This window comes from Aotus nancymaae, unplaced genomic scaffold, assembly GCF_030222135.1.
Source record: "Aotus nancymaae isolate 86718 unplaced genomic scaffold, 86718_ANA_hifiasm-v0.15.2.pri h1tg000019l, whole genome shotgun sequence".
Lineage (NCBI taxonomy): Eukaryota > Metazoa > Chordata > Mammalia > Primates > Aotidae > Aotus > Aotus nancymaae.
Window position 1 is genome coordinate 22,440,437 of NW_026988431.1, and position 27,994 is coordinate 22,468,430.

At 37.4% G+C, this 27,994-nt stretch overlaps 1 long non-coding RNA gene across 2 annotated transcripts; it reads right to left on the reverse strand.

The window, feature by feature from the left end:
• Positions 1-211: 211 nt before the first annotated feature.
• Positions 212-27,975, reverse strand: LOC105727085 (uncharacterized). Of its 2 annotated transcripts, XR_010343443.1 has the most exons (5): positions 27,923-27,975; positions 13,768-13,833; positions 12,976-13,028; positions 11,289-11,365; positions 212-6,525 (listed from the first exon to the last, which is right to left on the reverse strand). It is a non-coding gene; the product is annotated as an uncharacterized LOC105727085 (long non-coding RNA). The 2 variants fall into 2 exon arrangements; XR_001109703.2 differs by lacking the exon at positions 27,923-27,975 and having other exon boundaries at positions 13,768-21,660.
• Positions 27,976-27,994: the final 19 nt, after the last annotated feature.

Here is a 27,994-nt window from a genome sequence, read left to right on the forward strand (position 1 = left end):
ATTTCTGTATTTAGAAGGCAAAAGGAGACTTGCCATTCACTTTTGTCTGACAAATTATCCAGAAGACTCAGTGGCTTTTATGTTCAAGGTGACAAGATAAACCCATGTGAGGACTAAGGGGGTGAAGATTTTAAATGTGAACGGGAAGAAGGCAAAGATTCTAAAAGGGCAGAAGAATAAGATTCTATCAGAGAAACAGAAGACTGAGAGGTCTCTGTAGATAGATGTTTTGTTTGTATGTTTAGCTTTTTATTTGGAAATAATTTTACATTTGCAGAAGATTTGCAAAGATAGCACAGAGCTCCCATACACCCTCCACTCAGCTGCTGATGTTAGCATCTTACACGACCAGGTACAATGATCAAAAGTAAGAAATTAACATTGGTACAATATCATTACCTAAATTACAGATTTTATTCAGATTTTGCCAGTTTTCCACTAATGTCCTTTTTCTGTTGCTGGGTCCAATCGGGGATTCCACGTTGTATTTAATTCTTCATCACCTTAATCTCTTCCAATCTGGGACAATTCCTCTTTTATCATTGTCTTTCATGACACTCTTGACAAATACCTGTCAAGTGTTTTGTAAAATACTCCTCCATTTGCATTTGTTTGGTTTTTTTCTCATGATCAGATTGAGGCTATGTATTCACGGGAAAGATACCACAGAGGTGAGGTGCCCTTTTCCGTGTATCAAATTCACGTTACCTCTTGTCAGTATGTGTTATTACTGGTGATGCTGACTTGACCATTTGGCTAATGTGGTATCTACCATGCTTTTTAATTACTGTAAAGATTTTTTTTTCTTGAAGACTATAATTAATTGGGGAGAGAGACTTTCAGGCTATCAAATAACGATTTTCTTTTTTCTTTGTTTTTTTTTTTGTTGTTGTTTGTTTTTGAGAGAGTCTTGCTCTGCCACCTAGGCTGGAGTACAGTAGCATGATCTCTGCTCACTGCAACCTCCCCTTCCTGGGTTCAAGCAATTATCCTGCCTCAGCCTCCCAAGTAGCTGGTATTATAGGCGTATGCCACCACACCCAGCTAATTTTTGTATTTGTAGTAGAGATAGGGTTTCACCATGTTGGCCAGGCTGGTCTTGAACTCCTGATCTCGTGATCCACCTGCCTGGGTCTCCCAAAGTGCTAGGATTACAGGCATGGGCCATCACACCCGGCCCCAATAAGCATTTTCTCCCAAAACATTGTTCATTAATTTAGGCATGCATGGGCAGATCCTCCCTACAGCAATGTTTCATCAGTGTTCTAGTGTTCTCACAATGATTTTCTATTTCCACCTTTCCTTTTATATCTATTATTTGGAATTATTCTGTAAGAAGTTGTCCTTTCTCTACCATTTACTTTTATTCAATCATTTATTCATGTCAGTATGTACTAATTTGTGTTTATTTTATTCTGCTTTATTTTAGGTTGTTACTTATTGTTATTTTAGGTTGGCTCCTGTGTCCTCTCAATATGCCCCCACCCTTTTCTTGACTAATTACTTTTTGGTACCACAACACCCTCCAGGTTCATCTTCTTTTATCCCTGCCCCAGCCCTAAGCAAATCATTTTTCCACAGAGCTCTGTAATTGCATTAAACCATAGTGGTGTATAGTTTGAACCCTCTCCTTTCATTTAGGGAATGAGAACAGAGTTAGAAAAGCAGCTAAGGAACTTCAGATAAGTCCAACATTCAGAGACTGAGTAGAGAAGGGGTTGGGAGCCAACAAAGGAAAAGAGAAGGGACCACCAAAGAAATGGGAACAAACTCAGAGTATGGTATCAGAGAAGCTGAGAAGACATCCGCAGCTCTAACCAGCAACCTCCGACATTTTCTACCTGATTCCTGCCACCTTTATCTATTCCCTCTTCAGGAAAATAAGACTCTTCCAGGTAGATATCCTTACTATCCTGGCCAAACCAAATCTCTAACTCTGCTAGAACTGCAGTAAACACAGCCAGAACTAGCAAATTCAGCCCTATGGATGTTAGACCCTCATCTCACAAACTGAAATGCTTTTCCCTCCTCTCTCATACCCAAATACCACTCATCTTTCCAAAGCCAGGGCAAGTCACAGATTTTCTTGAACCTTTTCCCAAACTTTCAGCCTACATTTATCCATTGCTTTTTATAAATACCATGGTTCTTATCTCCTCAGTCATTTCAGTACTTGTATTACATTCTTTTAAAATTTTTTGTTTCGTATAATTTATTACCCAACAATACTGTGGTTCCTTTAAGTGAGAGCCCATACTTCATACCCTCTGGTATGCATAGTAGTTAGTAATACAGAACTACTAGCAGACATTTAGTAAATATATGTCAGTTTAACATTTATATCAACAAATCAACCTGTATAGATAGTCATCAAAGAAAGGGTTGAAAACTGGGAAGATTCCAGGAGCTATCTTATCTATTCAGGAATGTTAAAAACTACTCCTTAAGATACAAAGTTGGAATAACTATCAAATTCCTCATGGCCTTTGTCATATTACAAGAAAATATAACCAGAGCTACAGCAATTCTTATTTCTCACCAGAAAATAATTCATCAGGATTCATGGCTGATTCATTAATAAAGTAAGTCATTATGGTATTCTACACAATCCTATCTTGCTTTGTTTTACAACTACCTAATTTTCTATTTTCAAAAGCAACTACTTGTTATGGAAAACTAATACATAAAGCTATTGTATTTTCAAAGGGCAAATTGGAAGCATATTAATGGAATTCATTTTTTAAAGTGAATGATTATTTTCCTTATTAAAAACATGTTTGTTTGTTGAAACGTCAATAAAATACACATGAGAAAAAAAATGTATTTCATAATCCCACACCCCAAACCAGAGACAATCAACATTTCACGGTATAACACACTATATATATATATATGGTATATGAGATGATTTTATGCAAATTATTTTGTAACTTACCTTTTTCAATTAATGTTTAGTATTTTCTCACATTATTAGATACATTTCTATATTATCTCTTTGTGGTAGTGAATGGAATGTCAGATTGGATGTATCTTCATTTACTAAACTTCCAATATATGCCACACTGTGATAAACATTCTTATGCTAAATTGGGAACACAACCACAATTATTTCATTAGCATAAATTTATAAAAGTGATCTCTCTGTATGAATAGTTTTTATATAGCTTAAGGGTTTTCTTGTTTTGTTTTTTAATGACCAGTGCCCACCTGCCCATCAGAAAGGTTGTGCCAATTTACCATACCAATCATTAGTAGTTAAAGCAACTTTCAGACACTGTATCATTTCATATTTCTAAAAAAATCATGTATCTTTCTGAAGAGTCTCTATAAAGATGATGAAATAATGCTACATTTTCTTTTTCTTACTATGGGAGTGCCCTTTTTCCCTTCAACTTTTATAAATTTTTAAGTATTTTGCTTCCTCATATAAAAAATGCAAAACAACACACATTATTTAGTATGAGTAGCAAAGAAAGCACAAGGTCATCTGAGCAATATAGTCCAACAGAACATGGCTGCAGCTAAGGAACAATAATGAAATTGATTAATCAAGCTCATAATTGTAAATTTCTTATCAAGAGACATTATTTTTAAGTAAGTTTTCCTGCTTTTTTTGGTATTATCAGTGTATTTGCATGAAAGATAATATTTTGCACTTTTGAGATTTACCATTTTTTCTTATAGCAGAGAATCAGGCTTAGCCAACACCTGCATGTGCACAAACACATCATGGAAAGATAGTTGACACATTTAAAGTAAGAAATAATGTTTCCCAGCAGCAATGTGATTATTATTTATTTGTATTTATATTCATTTATACACTCACCTTTACACAAACAATTTTCGACAGCAAATTTGTTTTTTAATAGCAGAATAAGAAAATAATTGGTTAAACTTACTATTTTAAACAAACCAATAATTTCAAGACAAAGAGAAATACAAATATGTCAATATGATAGCTCTGCTTGAATTTAAAATTTGTTTCCATGAATTGTCTGTTCCTATCTAAGCCACAGGCCTTCACAGCTAAGAAACATATCAAAAGTACTTAATATAAAATATAAAAATAATTTAATAATTTTCTATTATTAATTTTTATTGCAAGAGAAAAATGAGCATAAGTACTTAAATCGTTAATATATAAACTTTTCCATTTCTATAGATAAAAGTCGGAAGAGCAGTGTTGGACTAAGATTACTTTTGAACAACTTTTCAAACATTTGATCAGGCTGTAGTTTAAAAAACTAGCCAACTTTCCCCTTCAAAGATCTGAAAAGCAGAGGATAAAATCAACCAACATTTTCCTTTCTACTAGCCCAGCATCAATCATGGGTGACAATCTCTACAAGATTGCTTTAAATTGAACAATCTTTTAAACTAATATTGTATTCTTAAAAAGAGATGAAGTTGGCGTCTAAGAAAAAAAGAACCACTTTATTGATCCCCAAAGAGATGTTAAGAAAGCCAAAGATCGTGTAAGCAGTCTGTTTGGCAGTGGCAATAGCATAAGGAAAAGCTATTACTAAACATGACAGGGCCCACCAGGTTGCAGAGATCTGCACACACAATCCCATTTTGCTATTTGTAATATTATTTATATTTTCTACAAATTGGACAATATATATTTGGTAGACAAAGTTGCTTCTAAAACAAAGAAATACTGGGCAAAAGAACTGATGAGTAATTAGCAAAGTCAGGTCTACTCCCATCAAGCACACACAATATTTGTAAGTCATGTACCGTGTAAGATTGCTAGAGTGGCTACAGGACTTCTAAGCAAGACTCATGCTTCTCAAAAAATACCTCCCAGTTTAAATGCTAAGACAGTGGCTCTGCAAATGCATGCTACACCTTGGAAGCTCCTAATATTGTGGAGTAAAAACACACACACACACATCTGAATGCAACATGCTTTATTCTCTCATTGTAATTTTCCAAATTTTAAAATGTATTTTTTTTATTGATATGAGTTGTCTCTATGACATGAGCAAATTACCTGTTTTTTTAGCTTAAATTTTTGGAAGAGTACTTTTTTTTTTGGTAGATTAAGAGTACAAATTGAAAAAATGAAATATCATTTTCCAGGAACCATAGTCATTACAAACTTTTGGAGGAAGAAACAAATTCATGTAAATTGGTACTGTGCAACTAACTCAGTAATTCTGAGCTTTAGTTCCTTCTTAGTAAAAAATGAATTTTGTGTGTGTATGTGAAAGGATATGACTAAATACAGTGAGTCTTACTGAGAACTTAAAATTAAACTCTAAAAGCAGCTTCACTTATATCCAGTGAATGCCTAGGGAGTCCATCTTTTACTGCATATCACTGTGTGTAATAATGTCCTATTTTGATTAATGTGTTTCTTCTTTGTTTAATTTGTTTTTGTTTCTGGTCTTATAGAAGTATGGTATATTTCCTCTGTCTTTTAAATCTCTGACCAGTAAGCACTTTTCCTTTTCTGAATGTATAAAGGAGAGAGGAGATACTTTAGATAGGATCCTAGACTCTTGCTACTCAGAGACCAGCAGCATGGCATCATCTAGGACCTTTTTATAAAATCAGATTCATGGGCCCCTCCCCAAATATACTGAATCTCAACCTGCTTTTAAACAAGATCCCCAAGAGATGCAAATACAAATCAAAGTTTAAGAAGCACTGTCTTGAAGCACCCTTTCTCCTCCCAGTTCTGGTGTTCCCCACTCCCACCACCCCACCCCCTACTCCAACTATTCTTCCATTTAGAAGGAGATGCAACTATGTGAACAATGGCCCATTTGCAAACAGACATGACATAAAGGTAATTATATTAATCTACTTTCTGTTTATGACCTCCTTCATCATCTAGAAACATCCACCCTCAGGGTGGGGGGGATTTGAACTAGTACAGAAAGACTATAAAGAAAAAGATAAAGAGAAATTTAATGCTCAGCCCATTACATCCTAAGTGGAATGTTTTATGTATGAAAAGATAAAAGATTTTAAAATTCAAGTTTATTAAGAGAAATAATGTTTCCAGCATCCCTTCCTTTCCCCCTTTTATATCACAAAGCAAGTGGATGTAGAACATGGGTTTTTTTCATGGACTAGAGAAGATATCCATTCCATCTATTATCTAGGCCATGATTTTTTTCTTATATTAGCTTTAATTTTAAATAATTTTTTGTTTACAGAAAAGTTACATAGATAGTAGAGTTCTCATATACCCTTCACTCAGCTTTGCCTAATGTTTATATTTTCTATAATCATGCTATGAAGTTGGAGATTAAAAATTAACCTGTAATCCCAGCACTTTGGGAGGCCGAGGCAGGCGGATCATGAGGTCAAGAGATTGAGACCATCCTGGCCAACATGGTGAAACCCCGTCTCTACTAAAATACAAAAAATAGCCGGGCATGGTGGCACGTGCCTGTGGTCCCAGCTATTCGGGAGGCTGAGGCAGAAGAATCGCTTGAACCCAGGAGGCAGACGCTGTAGTGAGCCAAGATTGCGCCACTGCACTCCAGCCTGGCGACAGCAAGACTCCATCTCAAAAAAAAAAAAAAAATTAACATTAGTACAATATTCAGATGTATTCTGATATCCAAGTTTTTCTACTGTCCTTTTCTTTTCAGCGCAACTTATGAAACCACATTAAACTTAGTGCATTAATGTCCTTCAAGTTGGGATTGTTTCTTGTTCTCTCCTCGCCTTTCAGGACCTTAACTGTTCTGAGGAGAATTGGTTTTTATAGAGTGTCCCTCAATTTCAGTTTGTTTAATGTTTTTTCATGATTAGACTATCCTTTTTTTTCTCTCTCTCAATTTCTTTTTCTTATTGCATTTTAGGTTTTGGGGTACATGTGAAGAACATGCAAGATTGTTGCAAAGGTACACACATGGCAGTGTGATGTGCTGCCTTCCTCCCTATCACCTATATCTGGCATTTCTCCCCATGCTATCTCTCCCCAACTCCCCACCCCCCACTGTCCCTCCCCTATTTCCCCCCTACAGACCCCAGTGTGTGATGCTCCCCTCCCTGTGTCCATGTGTTCTCATTGTCCATATAGCTTTGGTGGAAGAAAACAAGAGAGGTGATGTTAGGTCATGAATGTTTATCCTTGATGCATAAGGATAAACTCTGGAGGAAGTAAGAAGCCTCTTTTTCTGGATCCCAGAGATGGCAGGGAGAGAAAAGAGACAGAAATAGGGCAAGTAAATAAGATGATCTTAGGGTTTTAGTTTTTATTCTCTTCTCAATACACACCTTTTTGGGGCTGACCCTTATGGGAAGGGCAGCTTAGTTCCAGCTAGATAGATATAGGGTTATCACAGGTCATTGGGTTAGTGGCTCACTTTCCCAGTTGATGGGAAGTTGTGTGCTGGTAAATGTTTAACAACTGGATGGGAGGCGGGGAGGTAAGGGAAGGTGAAACACTGATTTGTTGTATTTGCCAATTTCCATGATGTAAATAATCCTAACATGGCTGATTTCAAGCTACCCAAGTGATGTCACTGAATGCAGAGCTGGGAAGCACTGTGTGGCAGTACACCATCGAATACCATTATGTAGTATTTCCACCATACACATATAATAGGCATAGATAGTAGTAAAGTGCAGAACAACAGATAGGAAGTAATAAATTGGGGGACATTGCCTTTATTTTTAATATAATTTATTTGGTTATAAGTTTATAATATTTAGTTTTCAACAATGGCTGCATTTAAAAACTGGCTCACAAAATCCCTGAAAATTTAACAATCAGCTAAAGTATAAGCAGCCTCCAGCATTCCACTGCTTCTAGAAGACTGACCATTTGGCTCAGCACCACATTCCACATGACTCGGGAGGTACAGAGGTGGCAGCAGAAGGTGGGTAGATATATCGGACTTAGAAAGCATCTGTCTCGTCATGGCCTTTGTGTGGGAAGCTGGGGTCACCAGGTTTCTTACTTCCCCACTTAGAGTGTTGGTGGACTGGCAGGGGTCTAGGGGAAAAGAGGTGATGGGGCCTTTTTGATGTTAGGGGAAATGTTCAGAACTATGGCAGTAGTGGTAACGGCCAGCACACAACATCCCAAAAGATCAGTTGGGTTCTAGTTATATTTCAGTGATTCTAATTCCAGGGAGAAGACATAGTGAGCCTCTCTATAGTAGAAACTATTAATCATTTAGAGGATAGTGCATGATCCAAAGGTGCCACAAGATTATAATAAAACTCCACTCATGTACCCAGAACTATACTGGGAATGAGATGGAAGAGGGAGGTAGACAATCTGAGAAAGACTGTGCATTTTCCTATAAGAGACTGTGTCATCTATAACAATGTCACTCAAAGTATGGTCCAAGGGCCAATGCTAGTTCACAAACTGTTCCTGTTCAGGGGTGAGATAAATACAGATGAAAGTTCATGTTTAGAAACTTTTATCATAAATTGATATTGCCATGACATCCTAGTTATGTGATCAGTGGACTGATCTTGTTAAACAGGATATAACCAGTTCAGACAGAACTGGCATGGTGAGTTGCTTCTGGCAAAAGTTGGTCATGCGCAATAGGACTATGTATTTGGTCCATGATTGGAAAAATCAATCAGTTTGAGGAGCATTAATTTAAAATACTTTTTAAACAATCCCTTTTGGATATGAAATAAACTGAATAGTTTGAATCAGAGGTTCTCAAAGTGTGGTCTGTGGAACAAAAATGTCAGCATCACCTGGGAACTCATTACAAATGCAAATTCTAGGGCTCCACCTTAGAGGTGCTGAATCAGAACCCCTGGGAGCAAACCCAGTAATCTGTGTTTTAACAAGCCCTCCAGGTGAGTGAAGCATGTTTGCATGTCTGATTTTAAGAACTACTGGCTTCAATGTTGAAAGTGAAAGAAGTATGTTCAAGCTAGAGGAGAATGAAACACTATTAATTAAGTGTAAATTATCCCTGCCAGACTGCAGAGCTGGAGCCCATGAAGAAGATCAGACCAGGCAGGAAAAAAGAAAGAAAACTAAACTTTCTTTGCATACTGTAAATGATATGCAAGTGGATGAGGTCAAGATCTAGAGTGGAACAGTTTTAGTGGGTGATCATTTTGGATTTTTCTCTACAAGCTTACTATTTGTGGCTCCACATCTTTTTTTAGAAGAAGTTTCGCTCTTGTTGCCCAGGCTGGAGTGCAATGGCGTGATCTTGGCTCACCGCAACCTCCACCTCCCAGGTTCAAGCAATTCTTCTGCCTCAGCCTCCCAAGTAGCTGGGATTACAGGAATGCCCCACTACACCCAGCTAATTTTGTGTTTTTTTGTAGAGACGGGGTTTCTCTGTGTTGGTCAGGCTTGTCTCAAACTCTCAACCTCAGGTGATCCACCCACCTCAGCCTTCCAAAGTGCAAGAATTACAGGTGTGAGCCACCGTGCCTGGCAGGCTCCACATTTCTCAGTATAACCCACTTCCCACCCCACATCAACCTATAAATGGTAAAAATAGAGTCACAGTACTAATAACAGGAGAGTATTTCTCTAGCTTTATTCTTACTATACAATTGCTGGCTTTCTTCACATTCCCTATAAATACTACTATGATTAATAGCTCAGGAGGTCCCCTCGGCTACTTTGTGTCAGCCATCTTTCTCTCTCTCTCTGCCTGGGTTGCTCTCCATCCCTAGTACCCTTAGTATATAACCTTCTCCAGAGCTTCTGCTCCTTCCCAGGCAAGGCTGATCTGGTTTTAGCTTAGTATCTGGTCAACATGGATATTAGCCATATTACAGCCCAGAGGAAATCTTTTCTGGTCTCTATTTGGGCTCCATTATTTATGTGGGATGCCACAGGATCTTTTGAGACAAACTCTAATGTGCATACAAGTCACTTAGGGCTCTTATTTATGTGCAGATTCTGATTCAGCAGGTCTAGGATGCCTGAGTATCTGCATTTTTAATAAACACCCAGGTGAATCCTATGCTGCCAGTTTCTGGACAATATTTTGAGAAGTGTGGTTGAGAGTAGTGATTTTTCTACTTTTATCACGCCTTCTCCCCAGGTCTTTAACACAGGTGAAAGGGCAGAGTCTTAAGGTGACCAGTTGTCCTGGTTTGACAGTGCTTGTCCTAAAAATCTTACGTTGTGGGATATCCCTCACTCTTGGGCAAACCAGGATGACTGGTCATCCTAGCTATCTGGATTGGTCATGCTAGCAATCTGAACAGCTCACCTCCTGCCTCTCCCCTCCATCTCCTTCCCAAATGACCCATGATGCCTCTGTCTTGACTCCTTCCTCCTTCGGATAAATGTTTCCCTTGAGGCTCTTCACTTGTTCCTCCATGTAATGTGCCTTCCTTTGGCAGATCTGTATCGACCAGCCTTAAAGACATAGGTGTTTGCAGCCAGTGCAGTTGACTGAGTACTACTTGGTGTAGTCTTAGCTGCCTACTTTAAACCAGTTTGGAAGGTTCCATTTAATGTTTCCCCAAGTTTGTCAGGACTAAAGTCTTACTGCTCTCTCTGCAGATAGTCTGCTCTCATTTTTTTTTCACATAAACATTCTCATCCTTCCTGGTCTCTCATTCTCATCCTACCTGGCCTCTGCAGACCAAGTGGGTTTCCCCGGTGCCTGAGAGCAATGCTTGTTCTGCTTTGCCTCTTAGGTAAGTATGGAGCTATTATCTGGAAATAGGAAAAACCAAAATCTTCATCTCTGGAGCTTGGCAAATACAGTGTGTCTCCCAGTACTTCTAACTGTCCGTTCAATGCTGAAGTCATAGATATTGTAGGTACAACGTCCTGCTTCATCATCCTAGAAACAGGGCTGTGATTATGTCCATCCACAGTTGAAAATCTTCATTAGCACTAAACTTACAGCAAAATAATTTCCAAATTCCCCACCTCAATACAAAGTCATGATTCTCAAAACTTTGCTATGCATCAGAATGACCTAGAGAGAAACAGATTGCTGGGTCCCACTCTGAGTTTCAGATTCATAATTCTTTTTGCATTTCTAACAAGTTATCAGGTGGCACTGACATTGCTGGTCCACAGGTCACACTGTGAGAACCACTGACCCATTCCAGCTAGCCACATTCACATTCCTAACACCCAGTTCTAGTTCATACTTCCTAAGAGAACCCGTCGTTCTCATATTGCTCATATTGTGTGCTTTTCTACTCCATACCTTTGTTTAATTAATTTATTCACCTATAAATTTATTTATTCAACCAATGATTAATTATTTCACCAAACATTTCTCAAATACCAAAATGACTGGCTCTGTCAAGTGCCATCATGAAATTTATGGCACAAGAGAGAAAAGGAAAAAAGATACCCTTTTCATTTACAGAGTGCTTCTTGGTTTCCAAAGAGCTTCCACATCCAAGCTCCCATTTGATCTTCTCCAGAGTCCTGAAAGACCAACAGGGCAGGGATTATTCTACATCTCTCACAAGTGAAGAAGTTGAAGCCTAGCAGGGAGAAGTGGGTCATCCAAAGTAATGCAATCTGTCTTTCCAATCCTGGAACAATGGTTGTTCTCTCAATTACACTACAGTGTGCCTCCCCTCAGCATGTGCAGGGCATTGGTTCCAGGACTCCCCACAGCATACCAAAATCCCGGTATATTCAAGTGGACTCTGCTGAATACACATGGAGGAAAAGTTGGTCCTCCCTACACATGGGTTTTGCATCCAGCAAATACTAAATTTTTGATCCACTTCTGGCTGAAAAGAATCTGCTCTAAGTGGACCTGCACAATTCAAACTTGTGTTGTTCAAGTCATGCTTCGGTCACGGCTCATTGTATTCCCTCACTCCTTGCTTTCCAAATTATACCCATTCTTTAAAGCCCAAACACCACCTACTCCATGAAACCTTTTCTGGTAACCCCAGTTAAAATAATTTTTTTCCTGCTTAAAACTAAAACAGTGCTTTATTTTGTCTCTCAAAAGGCATAAAAAAAACCCTCCCTTTCTAGATGCCAATGTCCTTGAGATCAGAACAATACCTGACTCTCCTTTGTGTCTCCCATTGCACTCAGTTCTTGGAGTTCATAGTAGAAATTTGATAAAGGACTGAGAAATGAAGGATGATGAGAATTTTACCTGTTTTTAAAGTTTATTCATAAGATAATCAATGAAGGATATAGGTAAAAATAAAAGTAAGGCTGTCTGTTATCTTTTTTCTCTCTACCTCCATAAATGGGGGTGAGAAGGACTAGCATTAATTAAGTGCTTGCTGGGTGCCAAGTGTTTTATGTTATGGCATTTTTGCCCTCATAACCTAATAGATGAATAATAGATCAATACAATTGTTATGATTTTCAAGGAGAGGTACTGAAGCTCAAGATTGCTTAAAAATTTGCCCAAGTTCAGACACTGAACTCATGGTAAAGAGGGAAGCAAATCCAATTCCATTTAAACTCTTGTGGCAAAATGAACACATGAAATTGCTTCTAATTATACTACGACAATAAGAAATTATCCAGTATTTACCTGTATAAAAAAGCAATTCACATGCACCAGTAATCTTAAGGTCAACATTTTTTTCCTCACCTTTTTACTGCTTTTTTACTGATTTACCACTTGCTGGTTGAATCCTTTGATCCACTTTTTCAAGAAGGAAAACAAATTTCACTACTACCAGACTCTGCTTCTTCATGTGACCAGTTATCACTGGTTGTGAAATGCTGGCCTGAGACTTAGATGTAAATCTGTCTTAGTAATTACCATTGTGTCATAACAGAACTTTCCTGTTAGAAAAGAGTGTGGAAGGTTTGGGGTAAATCCTGGAATGAGTTGGGGGAGGCATAAACACAGAAATGCCTTCATGAATAAGACTGAAAAGAATAATAACTTCAGCAAAAATGAAAAATACATCAAAGCATTGTGTTAAATATTTACATATGATAGAGCTGAGAATTATTAGGAAGTTTAACAAAAGGACTTGGCTAATGAATGGCAGATGGACTTAATGGAGGCAATTAAAACACAGACAGTATTAGTGAAATGGTAGACTCACCTATAAGGATTCACATGTGGGTTCTGCAGCTAACTTCTTCCGAGAGCAAAGGCCTGCAATATCATGAAAACCAAATCAACACATTAATGGTGACTGTCCTCACAAATGTATGAAATGCCACTTTGTATCCCTTCCTCTTACAGGCACTGCAATATCTTCCCTAGTAAAACCTGTCAGTTCCATGGGTAGGGTTTGTTACAAGGTCTTATTTCACCAGCCATTAAGATAGCTAACCATAAGTCTTGGTAACCTAGCAGACATTCATAATCATTTTTAAAGAAACAACTTCAAGTAAAGAGGGAATTCAACCAAAAGCTTCCAAAGATTTTGGATCTGCCAGGTGGAACAAAGAGTTTTAAAGCACATTTCTAGGCTCCCTGGGGTGTTTGTTTAATTCACAAAAATCCCTTCATAGCAATTCTTCTATTTTTTAAACAACTTTCTATTCTTATTCAGCCTGTCAGGTAAAAAGTCATGCTTGAAGAGACAGATGGAATTGGTGACACTGATAAATCTTTTCTCGAATTCACTACTGATAATGTTAATGTAATATTGCTTTCAGTAGACAGTTTTCAATCAAGCATGTATGTATGTTTAGAGATGGGACAAAGCAGGGAGCCTGAGCTTATTGAAACTTAAAGAACACATCAGATATTTTATTTTGGTCACTGCCTCTGGGAAAGAATTCAGAAACAACCCTTCAGTCAATGGCAGGTAGGTTCTTAGAAACCTCAGTATTGGGGAATTCATAGTAAGGCTGAATAAAGATCCACATACAGAAATGAAACTTACTAATAGATATGCCCATCTGAGAACCAGCTGGAGTGAACCGTCATTTTGCCTGGTCACCACAGGGCTCTGAAATGATAAAGCTTTGGTAGTAAAATGACAATAACAAAATAGCTTATGCTTGTGTATTTTCCAAGTAATAAATAGTGTTCCAAATAATTTAATCCTTACAATCACATTATTAGGTAGTTGCTACAATTACCTTCATGTTACAGGACAAACTTAGAAACTTAGAAACAAAAGGTCAATAACTTGTTCCAGGTCACACTGTTTGATATTCATATTGCTATTTCTGATTTGGATGTGAACATGTTAGGCTGGAAAAAGCTTTGCCATTAAAAAAAACTTCTGTGTCCTTTTTCTTTAAGTATGACTTTTTTTAAGCACCACCAAATCATTAGACTTTCATTTTAATTTAATCTAAGGATCTTTCCATTTGAATAGGAAAATTTAAGCCATTTATAATCATCATATTTTTAAGTTTGACTGGACTTAAACTTTCTTTTCTTCAATAGTTCCTTATTGTTTTCTTTCCATTTTGTCTTTTAATGAACTATGTTTGTTTTTTATCTTTGATAATTATTTAGAAAATAGCCTGTTTGAATTCAACTAGTGCCTACATTAAATTGTCTACAACTATCCTTATGTGCATTCTTATTCAATGACTTGAAAATAAAGCAACAATGCTGCTTCTTGTAATGCTTTTATTTCCTTCATCTTCTCTTTCCACATTGTAATCACTAGGTATAGATGCTTTATTTAAAAATGTAAAACCCTACAAAATTATTTTATTGAAACATTGCTCCCTTAGTAAAAAAAAATCTAGCTAACAGCATCAATTCTCAATTCACTTTGATTTCACTACACTTCACTTATTTTGTCTTTGCCTTCAATGCTTAGTATTAATCTTTTTAACTGCAGTTTCTTATTCTTGAGTTTTTATACTATCTCACCTCTCAGTGATCTGGACAATATTTCTCTGCAATTTTTGCAGAAAAGAGTTTCGGTTGTTAAATTCTCTGATGCCTGAAAGACTTTGTTATTCTGTTGCTTTTATGCATAAGTTGATAATTGAGTAGCCATACAACTTTTTTTGGAACAACTCCATTTCTACACAAATAGGTCTAGTTCCAAATGTATCATCGTGTTAAAACTAATACAAGCTGATACCATGCAAATGATGTAGCTTAATGTATCATTGGTGTTATCTCCAATTCCATTTATAAAATGTCACAAAGTAGGAGAAGCGATTGAACTCTCATACAGAAATAACCAGAGTTTCTAGTATACTTCAGACTTGTTTCTCTTAAAATTCTGTGGACATTTACCTGTGTTCTTTAAAAAGTTCTTGTTCTATATAAGAAAGATGAAGGCAATCTACAAAAGCATATATGTTTTTCCTTCATGTGTACTTTAAGAAATTTTCTTTGTCCCAGAAATTTAAAATTTTAGTTACTTATGTCTTGCATTTATCTCTATTCCTTAATTTTGTTCCAAAGGAAACTTACAATGTCAATGTAGTTGTTAGATATGGAAAGTTTACTTTTATTATAACTTTAATTTTTACTTCTGATCCATCTTCTTTATTTTTAAAACACTCATTATTTTATTTATAAATTCAAGAAAAGAATGTTTATTTAACAATAATAGAATATACTATATGTTAAGCTATCTCTTTGGGGTAGTGTAACAACAAGATGTTTATTGCCATTAAGTAGCTTATATTCTCAATTAGAATTCCATAATTTGTCATCTAATTACCCCTTATCCATGTAACTCTATTCATTTCCTTAGATGTTAAGACTAGTTATAAAGTTTTCCTCTATCTCTGATTCCAATTTCTGCAAAACAGAAGTTTCATCTACTACATTTTTTCATTTGGTCAATTTTTCATTAATTAAAAACAATATGTCTCCTATATTGTTACGATTACATTCCTAAGAACATTCATATTATCAAATTGGTATTATAAAAACAATTATTTCAAGGAGAAAGGAGGCTAGGGGGCCAAAGAGTTTCAACTATATAACAATAAAATAATTTTGGCCAGGCACAGTGGCTCACCCCTCTAATCCCAGCACTTTGGGAGGCTGAGGCGGACAGATCACCTGAGGTCAGGAGTTCTAGACCAGACTGGCCAACATGGCAAAACCCTGTCTCTACTAAAAATAAAAAATTTAGCCTGGCATGGTGTGGGCACCTGTAATCACGGCTACTCAGGAGGTTGTGGCAGGCAGAATTGCTTGATCCCAGGAGGCAGAGGTTGCATGAGCCAAGATCGCACCATTGCACTCTAGCCTGGGTGACAGAGCAAGACTCTGTCTCAAAATAATAATAATTTTTGATACAGTAATCTCAACAATAAATGTGTTTCTATATCTCTAAATGTTTTTTAACTCAAATTACAACTAATAAATTGGTCTACAAAAACAAGTATATACAATTCTAAACATTACTGATCAAGTAATGGAACATTTAAAATGTAAAATAAGATCGGATCTTAGACAAGAAGTTTCCAGGACCATAAAACAAATTACATCACAGTTTACGACTGCCCACTGTGAAGATTCTAACACTAATTGAGCAACCAAACGTATTCCAATTTTTTTTTTATGGAACAACTTCATTTATATGTGAATAACTCTAGTTCTAAATATGCCATCATGTTAAAACTAATAATACCTGGTAAAATGCAAATGATGTATCCTAATGTATCAATGGTGTTATCTCCAATTTCATCTATAAAAACCTTAAGAAGTAAAAGTGGTTGAACTCTCATTTGGAAACAACCAGAGTTTCTGGTACACTTCGTGTATGGGGGGATGTTAATTGCTCCACCTCCAAAAGCTGCAAGGTGACCGCACCACATGGGAACCCAAGCGGAAAAGAACCCATGCTTTCAGTGTGCTGCCATGAAATTCTCCTTTTCCTGTAAGTTCACAGTCAGCTTCTGGAACTTACAACCAGAAAATAAAGGAGAAAACAGAAAAGATCAAAGGAAAAATATTTTTCCTTTGAAAATTCTTTTGAAAGGAAAATTTTGAAGAAAATTCTTTTCTTTTGAAAATAATTTTTCAAAAGAAAAAATATTTTTCCTTTGAAAAATTCCTATGTGGTGCTAATATATTATAAGTCACCCATGCACAAAGCTCAAGAAGACATCAGAGGGGAAGCTCTTTATGTTTGACCATTAAAATGCAGAAATAAAGTTCTGGCCAGGAGCAATGTTCACTCTGTTAGCAGAGGAAACTCTCAAGATATGCCAAGGTCAGCAATACAGAACACCATGTGATAGGGTTTGGCTGTGTCCCCACCCAAATCTCATCTTGAATTCCCACATCTTGTGGGAGGAACCTGGTGGGAGGTAATTGAATCATTGGGGCAAGTCTTTCCCATGTCGTTCTCATGATAGTGAATAAGTCTCACAAGAAGGAGGAATTCCCCTGCACAAGTTCTCTCTTTTTGCCTGCTGCCATCTATCTAAGACATGATTTGCTCTTCCTTGCCTTCTACCATGATTGTGAGGCTTCCATAGCCACATGGAACTCTTAAGTCCAATTAAACCTCTTTCTTTTGTAAATTGCCCAGTCTCAGATATATCTTTATCTGCAGTGTGAAAACAGAGTAATATACCACAGGAGCACATTAGTGAGCAAACTGAAATTGAAGAAGCAGACCCTCCATCCCTCCCAATAACTGAAATATTCTTATTTCTTGTATTTTTATTGTTGATAGTGGTTTTTTTTTTCAGATTGTTCTAAAGCTTTTAAAAAGTAATTCAGTAGAAGAGTGTTCATATACTGAAACTCACTTTGTGTCTTTCTAGAAGACCCCCAAATTGGAATCTTAAAATATGCATATTAGGATAAAAAACAGCTTAAAAACAGTTTTGTTAAATAAGTCTATTTTTTAATTCAATGAATGATTTTAAAAATTAGCTTCATTGTTTTTTAATTTACCATCTGTTAACTCAACAAATATGAGTTCTTAAAGTTATCCTAATTGACTTGGAATTCGCTGTATTTGAAGTTGATTAAAATTATTTAAATTAATTTTGTTGTATATCCAGACTAGAACAAATCATGTCTGCATTTGAAGAGATCTTGGCTAATAATTTATAAATATGCCCATTTGTAAAATGAACCGTTTTGGTTTATGGCCCTTAATATGTATTAGTCAATACGTAGACATGCAGAGAAGAGATGCTGATATTAGATAATCAAAGAGGTAGAAAACCAACACAACAATAATTGTTGCCATTAAAAACTGTGACCAAATACAAAATTTTTGTGAACTCTTTCTCTAATGAAGAGAAAATGTAGAGTGGACATCAACTGTGATACAGTTTGTTTTCACTCTACACTACTATAGATAAAAGAAAATGCTATGTTTCTTGAAACAGCATCGTGTCTCTGGTCACAGTTTATTGGAATAAGGGTGGTCACTGGACCCAACCAGGCCAATCAGACTCTTCCCTGAGAATTATGAAAGACAGGAAAATATGGTCTTTTCTCAGGGTGGATCAACTGAAGCATCCATGGCTCAAGAACAATTGGAAACCATAATTTGCTGTATGAACTGAGGAGCAAGGGAGCTGAACTACTATGAGGAAGAAAGACAAAGATGAGATATGGAGAGAAAGAATTGACTTGGTTTTCTATGGCACTTCAATAGTTCTTCTGTTCTTAAGGCTCTATTGCATCCTGATTTTGGATTGCATGAAAATCCCCAATGTGCTTTGCTTAAGCTCACAGAGTCAGCTTCTATCACTGCACTGCACCCTGGGTGACAGAGTGTGGCCCTGTCTCAAAAACAACAAAACAAAACAAACAAAAAACTTGAACTAAATGCACAAGAGAGGAAACCCTTCTAATAGTAATGTTTGTTTAATCAGAGATTTCCAGACATCACTCTTCACTCTGCTTTTCTTTAGATAAACATAACTTTTAAATTTAATTAATTAATCTTAGAAATGGGGTCTTGATATAATGCCCAGACTTGACTTGAACTCCTGGGCTAAAGGGATCCTCCTGCCTCAGCCTCCTGAGCAGCTGGGACTACAGGCACATGCCACTGTGCTAAGTTTTAAATTTTAACATGTAATTTACCTAATTTTTATAGTTATTGTTTTCTATGACTCATCTAAGAAATCTTTGTCTATCTACAACTTACATTATGTTTCCCTATAAAAGTTTTACAGTTGTAGCTTCTACATTTGGATCTATAATCCACTACAGATAAATTTTGCATACGGTATGATAAGGATAAAAGTTTTTTGTTTTCCCACATGGATATCTATTTATTCCAGCATTATTTGTTGAAAACACTTTTCTCTGCACATTGGTTTACTCTGGTGAAGGTAATAGTGAGGTGAGGGTATGGAAAAGCCCATGTGAAACTAAACTAATGACTTAATACTAAAATGAAAAGCGAGACATTTTATTTTTATTAATTTTATTAATGAGCTTAAGAAAATGATAGCAGCTACTTCACTTAACAAAAAGAGGAGTTAATAATTCATTCATCAGAATTTACTTCCATGAACTCACATGTAATATACCTAAGACCTATCTGATAACTACGTCAACTCAGTTTTCTGTTCCACACTGTTGCCTGCTTACCCCATTCCATTGTCTCTACAATGTGCATCTATATATGTTTCAAACATAATGGGAACCAGGCATACTAGGATCTAGGATGGGACTGTATTAATTAGATGAATACATTTGCCCAATATTATTAAATAAACACAAACCGATAACCAAATCAAAGCAGGATTTAGCTGCTGCTCCTGCTTGTTTCTTTGTCCCACTTTTTTGGTACTATGGCTTTGTCTTTTTGATTGCATCAACCAACTTCCAGGTTATCTCATGAAGATCCTAGAGTAATGATATTATTGTATATCTGAGATGACTTCAAAGCATCACTTCAAACATACAATAATGACTTTGACTAATTTTCAAAATCCATTGATTCCCATGGCGCAAGTCACAGATCACCTGCACATAAATCACCTTCATAGCTGATACGGTTTTGCTCTGTGTCCCCAACCAAATCTTATGTCAAATTGTAATCCCCATGAGTTGAAGGTGGGACCTGGTGGGAGGTGATTGGATCATGGGGGTGGTTTTAATGGTTTAGCACCATCCCCCTAGTGCTGTCTCATGATAAAGTTCTCAAGATCTGATGATATCTGATGGCTTAAAAGTGTGTGGTGGTTCCTCGCTTGCTCACTCACATGCTCACTCACATGCTCGCTCTCTCTCTCGCGCGCGCGCGCGTGCTGCCATGTAAGACATGCCTTGCTTTCCCTTCACCTTCTGCCATGATTATAAGTTTCCTGAAGCCTCTCCAGCCATGTGGAACTGTGAGTCAATTAAACCTCTGTTCTTTATAAATTATCCACTCTCAGGTAGTTCTTTATAGCAGTGTGAAAACAAATACAATAACACATGTGGAAAATGCTTAATATTTGTCCCAAACACTGGGGTAAATAGGTGAGGCACGTGGCACAGGGACTGTGACCATCTTCTCTGTTACCTTGAGGGCTGAAGGCCTCAACGTCTTGGAATACGGGTTATTTTTTGTAACATTTTTGGATCATTTGTCTCTAAATACTTCTTAAAAATGCTCAGTAGTGGAAGGAGAGCTATAGTTTTGGCCAAAAAGCATCCATTTTCTTATTTCTAAAAAAAAAATACCTGCAATTTGTCTTGTAGAACCATCCCACCTTCATGTCCAACCTGCATGGTTTGGGTAGTGTGACTGTACTCCCAAATCCAAGGTGGGCATTTGACCCAAGACTGCTAAAGAATGAATCACAGGTGCTGACCATGGTGATGAGTGCAGATATGGGTACCTGATATAATCTAATGCAGCCAAGTTGGGTATAGTTCTTTAGCTGGAAAATTTGAGAAAGAGGGATACTCTATGCTGGGGTTTCTATGTTAGAAGAATGGAAGCTAGGAGAAAAGCCAGATTAAGAATGAAGTTCTTAAAAATGAATTCCTTAAAGGAAAAACCAGACTAAGAATAAAGTTAAAAGAGAAGAAAACATAACCAAAAGATGGTTGGTGACATTATTTGAACAGCTATATTTAATTATGTCTTAAGCAGTTCTTAAATTGTATTTTCCAATTTATGTAGCGGAGAGGGGAAGAGGAGGGACAAAAAATGAAGCAAAATAAAAAATAAAAACTTCCTTTTTGAGTTGGATTTTTGCTGCTTACAACCCAAGCCCAAAGTCCATGTGGATTGCTGAAAGCCATCTGGTTCTACCAAATCTGAATTTCTGGGCATGAACTCAAAGAACCTGTATTTTAACCAAACACTCCATTTAATTCCTATACACACTAAAGTTTAAGATCAACTGATTCCAACTCTTTGTTTTGTGGCTGAGGAAACTGAGACTTTAACAAAGTGTCTTTCCCAAGATCATTCAACATTATCTATTTATTCAAGGTGTGGAGGAACTATCAATGAAAAGGACAAAAATCTCTCCCTTTATGGACATTAACAAGCCAAATGCTTAGTAGCAGAATGGGAAATAGAATTCAGTTCAACTCTTTTCTTTTTTGTGACTTGATTTCCCTAAGGTCATGCTCTAATAATTTTCTTCTTTACCCCAACACATTTCTGGTTTAAAATCGGAACATTTAAATGGCAAAGATTCTACACTTGGGCAGCATTCATAGCACATAAAAATAGGAAGTACTTTCACAGTTTTGAGGTAAATGTAACTAGTGTATATGGTCTGGTAATCGTAAGCATTTCCACCAACCTGATAAAGGACAGAATGCAGCAGAAGAAATGCAGTATCTACTCTTGTCTCTAAAGTCCCAAGCAGCTGAAAAGTCTTTAAAGATTCTTGTCTTAAAAATTTATGCAAAATGCTACAGTTAATTCCATTATATGTGTGGCTGTTTCAATAAGAAAATAATTTTTAAAATCCTCAAGTAAAAAATAAATATTCCAGAAGGATAAGCCATAATTCTTATTTGGCTTATGTGCCCCAAGCACAATATCATGTCATCTAGGAGTAGATACTTATATCCCACGTACATCCTAGTAATTCATTTTTCTATTCTGAAGCACTGTGCATCTACTAGCCCCACCTACTAACTATTAGCATTCCTGTGACATGGATGAGAAAATTGAGGCAGAAAGAAATTAGGAGACTTGCTCTAGGTCACATAGGTAGCAAGTAATTGAACCAGGATTAGAATCCAGACAGTTGGACACCTAAAGTGGCTTCGCCTACATGTATTTTTTACTCCAAAGTTCACATAAGATAATAATTTGCTCATGCTGCTCCTTCATTGTCAAAACTCACAGAACACATAAAATGGATGATTTTTATTGTTTTTAAGTTAGACAATAAAAGTCAAGAACGTTGACTTTCTTTTAGTCAAGAAGGTTATAATCTGTAGAGCCAAGCTGTCAAGAACTTAAAGACCTGATGGTCCAGTGAATTGAATGACTTAAAGAATATGGATGTACCCATGGGACCAAATCTACAAGAAAATGGTCAGCATGCCTTATGAAAGGACACCTAGTATTTCTACTATTTTAATCGTTGTAGGAAAGTGTGGGGTGCTGCTGCATATTTCTGACTATTGAGTAGCAGGCAAGTCTGTCATCAAAGCAAGAGAGCAGCTAGGAAGAGTAAGCAATTAGTGAACCCAATTAAAAAATAACAAAAATTAAATATCCTCAAGACAGTCTTAGGCACATAGCTCTGGGATAGGTTGAGATAAAATAGACAATAGTCTCCCTTTATTTGAGGTTTCTCTTCTGGTGTTTCAGTTACCTGAAGTCAATTGCCATCTGAAAATAGGTGAGTACAGTGCAATAAGATACTTTGAAAGAGAGACCGTTGTCTCTTTAATTATAGTGTATCATAATTATTCAATTTCATTATCAGCTATTGTTAGTAATATCTTACTGTGCCTAATTTATAAATTAAACTTCATCACAGATATGTATGTATGTATAGGACAAAACAACATATATATAGGTTTCAGTACTGTCCAGTTTCAGGTATCCACTGGGGGTCTTGGAACATATGCCTTGCAGATAAAGAGCAACTACTGTACTTTGATGAGTATTAATAAACACTTTGACCTTCATTAGAAATATACATGCAAAAGCTATATAAAATTTGTCTGCAGGTCAAAATTAGCTAAATGACTAACAGTGTACTTTAAAATATGGATAAGTTGACAACATTTAATATTCAATTTTTCATATAAATCTAAATTTCCTGATTTTCTTTGGAGAATGGAAGATCTTGCATTTGGCATCAATGGCATTTACTATCCCATTTGGATGGAGAATATATTCTTCACATTGCCATAATCCCACCACTGTTTATGGTCTCAACTTGGTCTGCTTTAGTCATGTACATCCACGCATGGCCCAAAGTAGACGTAAGAGTTTGCAATCCCGGATGTATGGGATAATGTCCAAACTCCAGAGAATGTCTGCAAGGCTCTTCAGAATTTTCAGCCTTTACAAAGACCCCATGTGCCAGTCTCAGCAAATTCCTTATAGTTCCATAGACAATAAGTTTTGTCATGTTCAGTGTCTTTGTCCATGCTGGTCTCCCTGCTTGAAATATTCTCTCTACCTCCTCTTTCTGCCTAGAGAAGTCTCACTTATCCTCAAGACTTAGTTCAAGTGTCAATTCCGCTATGGAACTTTTCTAAATCCTGCCAGCTAGCTATTTGCTTCTTTCTAAGAATTCACATAACACTTTGTGCTTCTATTAGCATTATAATGACTTTTTATTCTGTCTGCCCAATCGGAAAATGTGTTTCTTGAAGAGGAGAACTCTTAATCATCTCCATATCCCCAGTCCTTAATAGAGTGCCTGGCTTCTACTAGGTAGAAAATGAATATTTATTGAATGAACAAAAGTAGGATAAATAAATGAATGATTCTGAAAATTTGTATTGCAAGATCATGTAACAAATTTGATGTTTACAACAAGGGAAGTAACTACTCAAGACCAAGTTTCGAGTTTTGATAATGATCATGACATTTTCAGATAACAGTTGTTAAAAGTGCCTGTTTATTATACCCTTGCCAGGAAAATAAATCCTGAGAAAATAGAATGTAAACAATGTTAGTAAATATAAAAGTGACATAAAATTATAGGAGGCCACACTTTGTTAGGGGTTCTAAGGGTACAGGAGGTTGTAGTATTGCATTCAAAGAGACAACAGAGAGGAAAAGGAGTCTCCTAAAGCGGGTAGCTACCCTGGCAGTGTTTGCCCTAAAAAGTGGAGGACTTGGGCCCATAAAGTGGCAGGAAGAGATGGTTTAGCTGGCAGGGTATCATATGGACAAGGATTACTATCAGAATAGGAGTCTGTAGAGTTGTACCCAAGCGTAGAGAGTCCAACAGCTCTCTACTCTTGGGTACAAGATAGGCTGTACTATCTGACCTCCTTGTAATGATTCTTTGGAGCCACACAACTAATCCTGGTTAATTCTTTGTGAGCCCACATGATGTGTGTCATTTCTGGGCCATAACATTTCAATGTTAGCATGAAACCCTCCAGAGTGATCTTTATTTTTGCCATAACAACATGAAACATTCAAGATGGCGATTGTTCCACTAGCCAGGGACCTGGAGTGACAGACATGGAATAGACCAGCTGAACTACAATGGATTCAAGGCACAACCAAGAAAACAATGTTCGCTGTTACAGGCCACTAAAAAATTGGAATCGTTACTCCAGCACAACATCGCCTATCTTGACTGATACAACAGATTTGTTCTGTTTGGCTCCAACTGGGAGAATGAAGACTAACGTTTGGAAGTTTCAGGAAGACTAATTATGTGCAATATAAGATAAAAACATAATAAAGTATACAAAGATGGAATGAAATACTTTTGAAATTATCCATTCACTTGCACAATATATAGTGAACTCTACTCTCTAGTAAGTATTACATAGGTAAAAATCCTTGCCTTAATGGAGGTAAGTAGTAAGTTCCCCTTCACATCCAAGATGTCTGCACTGAACAGCCTCTAAAGATTTGATGGAACAAATTAATTTTAAAAATACCCTCCAACCCACAGCTTTAGGATCTCTACTTCCTCTAGTCTTAACAGAAAAATACACACATATATTTTTTCCTCAAGTATTTCTTTGATTCAAACCACTAACTGATCCATTGTGTTGTCTTTTCACATTTTAATGTCATTTTTCCAGAAAAAACGTTTCTTCAAGGCCAATGCTATTTTATCCTTTCCCTTGATCTGTCTTCTAATAGTTAGTAGGCAATATCTTATTGTCTATTCTTTTAAGGAAATAACCAGTGTAGCTTTTGATACCAGCTACTGTTATAGGCCATTTGATATGTTTCAGATTTGTCTTTCATTTAAGTTAGATTTGGATTTGTTAAAAAAAAATCTAGTAGCACAAATGTATTATTGTGTTAGTTCATTTGAGGTGCTATAACAAAGTATTCAGACTGGGTAATTTATAAGCAACAGAAATTTATTGCTCACAGTTCTGGAAGCTGGGAAGTCCAAGATTACAGCACCAGTAGATTCAGCGCCTGGTGAAGGCTCACTCCTTGCTTCACAGGTGGCACTTTTGTTGCTGTGTCCTCACACAGTGGAAGGGACACGGTAGCTAGACTCAGCCTGTCTTATGAAGGCACTCATCCCACTCATGAGGGTGGAGACCTCATGACTTAATCCCTTCCCAAAGGCCCTACTTCTTAACACTATCACTTTTGATATTAGTTTCTAATATATGAACCCCAATATTGGGGAACACTAACATTCAGACCGTAACCACCAAGTAACTTTCGGATTAAATGCCCCTTTCTTCTGAAAAAAATGGTCTTAGCCTTGTGCTATGAAATTTGTGGCCAATGACAATATTTTATTAACATCTTAATATTTAATAAATCCCTACTATGTGGAGGTGTAAGGCTTATGTAAGAGTTTATCAAACTATGTTATTTAATGCACTGCACCCAGAATTACATAATGCTATATTCTCATAAAGCCCATGAGCTCTCTATACAAGACTATTTGGAGGAAAAAGCAAATTCAAAAAATGAGGGGCAAAATGTTCTCTTGGTTCAACTCAGGGGAGCATATCATACTTTCAGTTATATGGGCTTGGCTGATAACTTGGGGAAGCAGATGAATGTGTAAGTGTATAAGAAAGAAGAAAACCAAATCTTTCTAAAAATTTCAAATTTCTGTTCAGCTTCATTTCAGGTTTTCAGAATTGGAAAATCAACTGCCTGCTACCATAAATTACTGTTAAGCAGTAATTAAATACTGAGAATGTGTTTTTTTCCATTCCAAACCTGATGTCGTTTTCAGACACAGAAATTGTTACTGGTCAGGAAATTCAGCATTTTGGTAAATTAAGGCAGGAGGATTTAATGTCTCCTGGGACCTGTGGGGACAGAAAGTGATCCAAGAAGGAAAACATTTTACTATGTTTTGCCCATTACAATCATTTATACCTTTTTGCTTTGCTTTACAGAACTAGGAGTTGTGGTAGGTACCTGTGTCTTTTAAAAGGAGGGTAGGTTCTCTAAAAAACCCTAATTCATAATTTTAAAAAATTCTTATATGTTTGGAATTACAGTCTGCATAAAATGATGCGTTAAAAGATGAATAAATTCCAGTGAATTCAATAACCATTGATGCGGGGGGGGGCGGGAAGCAGCATGAATACATGCTGCATTCTCCTTTATTTAGAAAATCCACACAAAAATACAACACAGTTGATGTGTTTGTTACCAGGGCTTGAAAGTCGAATCAACCACTGTGTAAAAGATAAAATAAGACTGCACGGATATCAGGATTTTCCCAGTGTGCTTTATTCATAGCCATCTGACACAACAGGACCTAACAGAGCTTTTAGGAAAAACTGAATTCTCAGCCCACAATCACTTTCCAGGAACTTCCCTGCAAACAGTGCTGTGCGCTGGCAGGATGGAAATCTTAGCAATCTCCCTCCCGCTTCCATAGCTTCCTCCTCTCTAAATAAAATTATTTCTGGGGACTTAATGAGAGAGCAAGCCTTGTGTGAAAGGAATTCAAGAAAGAGCGGCTTCTAAAAATACACCTAGGCAGCTCTACAGTCCTTATTGTTACAACCTGACGTGTTGTAGTTCATGCCATGAACCTAACTACACTCCTTGCCAAATACACACACGCGTACAAAGAAGAGGAAAAGTAAAAACTATGTTTTCTCTTTCTGCAATCCCTTTAACTTTGAGTAAACAGTAGTAATTTTCTGTTGACATACTCAATGCAAATTTCCCAAAGGCGACACAATACAAAACAAAAGACCTGTTAGCTTCCTCAGAGCTGGGGGGAGGCGAGGCAGGGGGAGAGAAATAAAGTTGATGGAGTTCCAGTTTCTCCTAAGCCTGCGGTCGTGAGCCCCTAGCCACCCTAGTCTTTTTGTAAAGATTTTTTCAGTTTCAGTCTCCACTCAGGAAGCTTCCCTGGCCTCTTCTCTCCCAAGTCCCCTGTCAATAAAATCCTCAACCCTCCCGCTTTGCTCCCAGCCTTTTGGGGAAATTGGACCTTGCTTAGGCGTCTTGTTCTAGTGAGCTGAAAAGTACAGCTGCTGACGTGAGGATAAATATTTAAACAAATGGGCTGGGTAACAGCGTGAGGGTCTTCAAGAGAGGGCCTCCTCCTCCTCCTCCTCCTTCCGCCACGAGCTCCTCATCTGGGGTGCACTGCTCCTATATAGGGGGCTAAGAGGGACGAGGGTGGGATGACGGGAGATGGACAGACCAGGCTGTAAGTGAAGGAGGCCCTCTAGGAAAGATCGTCTAGACCGAACAGTGACAGAGAGAGAGAAAAAAAAAAATTGGCCCACATGCCCCTAGTGGGGAGCCATACACCCCACGTAGGCTGGGTTGAGGTGGGGGTGCTTCGAGGCCTCTCACCTGACTTCCTCCTCTGCCTGCACACACACTACAGTAACCCCCTCTACTCACCCCCCAAAACCCAGCCACACAACGAACAACAAGAGGAAGCCGCAGGCGACAAGAGGAGGGGTGCGCGTGGTGGGGGCCCCAGAGAGGTGAGGGGGCAGGGTTGGCGGGTGAGAGAACCGTGCCGCGCACCCCAAGCGCACCCCCAAGCGCCCACACTTACCCCTCGCGGCTGAGGGTCCGGTCTTCCGCGCCAACCCCCGAGCGCGCCCCCTGGCCCGCCCTCGCCCCTCCG